A 4,071-nucleotide genomic window follows, 5' to 3' on the forward strand; every position below is an offset into this window, starting at 1 on the left:
CTAACTCACTATGTGGTGTTGAGCAAGTTATTTAATTCCCCATGACACAGCCCATCAGTAAATGGGGATGTTTATCACTCTCCCAAAGGTGCTGTAAAACCTAATTCATGCGTAAGTAGGTAAGTGCTTTGAGGTTTTTGGATGAAGATGCTAAAGGAGGACAAAATACTGCTATAAGAGATTATAGATACCCCTACAGTGCACTTTTATAATCTACAGCCCATGTACTCCAGTGTGTACAAAAGGACAGTGCTCCTCTGAGTGTCTCTTTATTATATCATCCTGATCTGTAACAGAATTTTGCATGATGAGTTTTGCATGAAGACAGAAGGGTAAATACTGATTACACTGAAGGTGGGCTGAGCCAAGTTCTGTATTGAATTACTTCCATGAAGTCAAACAGAATTTGGAGTGGAAACATGGAAAACAGATGTGATTTGATGAAACTGCCCTACCTCATCCTGCTGAAGCTTTTCTAGCAGAACAGTCACAACGACAGCCAGTTTGGTCTCAGCTATCTTGACAATCTGAAGGGCAATAGAGGCCTTATCTTGATCGTCCATATGGTCCAGGAGGAAAACAACCTCGCTGTAAACAGCTGAAATTAAAGGAAAGGATTCTGCTGGTTATCATTGATGTTGGGATTCAGGGCTTGTGTCTTTAATTCACTATCTAGTAAAGACTCTGTAGGAGACCAGACATGGTGATAAGTGGACCTGGGAATCATGCAAATCCTTTTCTTCCCTCATGGTGACCATGTCTGTTTGCAGAGCTATTGTGGGGGGACGGATTATAATAAGGAAAAGCTGCTCCTTTTAAATAAGATCCCCACATAAAATAATCTTTTCCACCTTTACTATTAATTTAGGCATTTTGATAGCACACAGAATAATTTAGAGCCAAGATTTTTAAAACTGGGTGCCTAAACTAAAACTCCTAAATCCATATTAACACGCCTACATCCTGATTCAACAAATTAATCACATGCCTAACTCAATGCCAACAAATAAATCTAAAGTTAAACACATGCTGAAGTGTTTTGCTTAGTCAGGGTGTCATTTCCAAAAGTGCTGAGCACCCAGAATTACCTATGGATGGTGCAAAGAACTTCTAGGGGTTCAGTATCTCTTGAAAATCAAGCCACTTTTTAAAGACCCCACTGTATGAATTTAGAAGTCAAACTTTATGCACTCTGTTTTGAAAAAAGGCTTCAGTTTTATTTTATGGTAATTTAAATACTTGCAGAGAAGACACATGGAATAGGTATTTGTCCAGTTGCCTCTAGAGACCCTAAAAGATTTTCCCCCAATGCACAACATAAGAACATAAGAACGGCCGTACTGGGTCAGACCAAAGGTCCATCTAGCCCAGTATCCTGTCTGCTGACAGTGGCCAGCACCAGGTGCCCCAGAGAGGGTGGACAGAAGACAATTATCAAGCGATTTATCTCCTGCCATCCCTCTCCAGCCTCTGACAAACACAGGCCAAGGACACCATTTTATCCCCTGGCTAATAGCCTTTTATGGACCTAACCTCCATGAAATTATCTAGCTAGGTGTTTTCCATGGGTAGGGTGATTGCCCCATACCTTTATGTGAAGCCTCAGAGATTAAGTCTTGGTAAGTCTTGCTCACATAGTCAGGATCAGTGTTACCCGTAAACTGAGCACTTGGGTGGCAGACATGTGTTTCTAATGGTTGTACACATCCGTACATGCCTCAATGCACATAAAATGTATTCTACATGTAGAATTGGAGAGAACATTGGTCAGGATGCAATTGATCTCCAGATTTGAGGGTGGGGAGGAATTTTCCCTGGGTCAGACTAGCAGGGATTATTGTTTGGGAGGTTGGGAATTTGTCTTCTTCGGGAGTATGGGGCACTGATCAACCACCAGGATCATCAGGGCATTTCTGACCTAATCATTTCTCTACCATTGCAAAGGCCTCAGGCATTGGTAGCATTTCAGTTTCTCCTATCCTCTGTCTGCAGCACACAGCATCTTGGTCTCCTAGGCCTTGGGCACATCTACACAGCAGGGATAAAGCAGAAATAAGCTACACAACTTGAGCTATCAAGTGTGCAGCTTAAGTTGAAATAGTTTATTTTGGCTTTTGGCGCTGTCTACACAGCAGGAAGTCGGGGAAAGAGCACTCTTCCTCCTACTTCCCTTACTCCCCATAAAATGCGGGTTATAGGAGTCGGAGAAAGAAGTCCTCCAGCTTGACATTATTTGACATTATGTTGAAATAATGGCTTGCTGTGTAGATGCAGACTATGTTATTTTGCAATAACATCAGTTATTCCAAATTAACACTGCTGTGTTGACATACCCTTCAAGAGTGACAATTTTTAGTCCAAGACAAGTTTTGGTTTCAGCATAGGGTTGCTAGGTGAAACGTAATGGTTTGTGACATACAGAAGATTAAAGTACATGATCGAATGACCTACCAGCCTTAAACTCTATGAAACTGTGAAATAGTTGATGTATTAATAAAATCAGGATTTTATCTCCCATGTGTCTCTCAGCAGAAATTCTCCTAGAGACTTAATATTTAACAAGAAATCTGAAATGCCATATTTATCTGTCTCCATTGTAACAGCATTCCAAGGCATGGAGGAGGAATTGATCAGAATTTACCCTTCCCATGAAAGATTGCTCAAGATTAGGCGATTACCCATCCTTACCCTTCGATTCCAACACCCAGATGCAGATGGAATCAGAACTGTAACTTACATTGCCCATAAAGTTGCAATAGTAATGGTGAAGGATTAAGAGCAATAGTGTTGCTAAGAAACGCTTTGTTATCCTCCATTTAATATGCTAGCTATCCACTTAATATCTTAAGTAGACAGCAGGTACATCTAGACTGCAGAGTTTTTCCAGGATAGCAGAGATATCCCAGAAAAGCTCTGCCACGTCCAAGGAATGCGTCTGCTTTTCCAAAAAAATATTGGAAAAGCAGACATGTTTTTTCAGCATCTCAGTAAACCTCGTTCTACGAGGCAGAAGGGATGTTCTGAAAGAGGCTTTTTTTCTGACATTTGGCCCAGTGTAGACGGGCCAACTGTCAGAAAAAAAGCCTCTTTCAAAAGAAAAGTGATAGAACTTTGTAGTCTAGACACAGTCAGCTAGAAGAGAAGTCCTTCTGTGTTTTCTCTTCTAATTTCTCCCATCTCTGATGCTTTGCACCACTAGATTTTGGCTCCAAGGATGCAGAAGTCATAAAATAAGGACCCATATTAACAACATAAAACAACTGGAGAAAGGAAAGAAGACCTTCCCCATAACATCCAATAGTGACACAGGTTGTCAGGAAAGTTTCCAGGTTCAGAGGCTGTAGGCCAGTCCTTCAACTCAAGTCAATTAAAAGGGAAGTCAGTAGAGGCTCACTGGATTTACAGCAGCTAATGATCTGGTCATAGAAATGGAGAATATTACACGTTTCTATGCACCCATGCTCTTGAATGTGTATGTGTGGCTACAGGTTGGATATAAAAAATACAATAGTGACCCTTACCTCTATCAATTACCTCCTGTTCACTCACAAATGTATTCATGGTTTAGTCTTTCCTCAACACCTTCTCTCAATCCTTTCTCCAACTAGCTCCAGTACTGAGAGATAGATGGCCTCTCAGTCTGTCAACCAGAACTTCCAGTTAAACTTACACAAGCACTATTGTGACATCCTTGTGACCTAAGCAAATTCCATAAACTGTTGATGACCAGGTAGGCACACAGGGACTCTGTCACTTTGCTGGAGAGAACTCTGGTTAAGATGACTTGTCACCTGTCTATGACTTTTACTAAAAATTGCCCTAAATAAATTTTAGGTGCTGGGGAAAGGCAGCACTCCAGCAGACTCCACTGCTCTGAGAGCAGGCTAGGGTGCCACTACTACTTCCACTCCAGGTGGGTGAACTGCCCAGGGTACCCTGACTGCTCTCCAACCAATGCTCCAGCACAGCATCTGGCCCCAGGGATGCCCTGAGATGTACCACGCCAACTACTGTGGAAGTCACAAAGGTCCCAGAAAGTCACAGAATCCATGATTTCTGTGATAGAAATGT

At 41.8% G+C, this 4,071-nt stretch overlaps 1 long non-coding RNA gene across 1 annotated transcript; it reads right to left on the reverse strand.

Annotated features, from left to right (window-relative positions):
* Positions 1–455: 455 nt before the first annotated feature.
* LOC142823414 (uncharacterized) lies at positions 456–3,619 on the reverse strand. Its single transcript, XR_012898628.1, has 2 exons — positions 3,522–3,619; positions 456–598 (listed from the first exon to the last, which is right to left on the reverse strand). It is a non-coding gene; the product is annotated as an uncharacterized LOC142823414 (long non-coding RNA).
* Between the last annotated feature and the right edge of the window lie 452 nt (positions 3,620–4,071).

Source organism: Pelodiscus sinensis, chromosome 33, assembly GCF_049634645.1.
Source record: "Pelodiscus sinensis isolate JC-2024 chromosome 33, ASM4963464v1, whole genome shotgun sequence".
In the NCBI taxonomy this organism is placed as follows: domain Eukaryota; kingdom Metazoa; phylum Chordata; order Testudines; family Trionychidae; genus Pelodiscus; species Pelodiscus sinensis.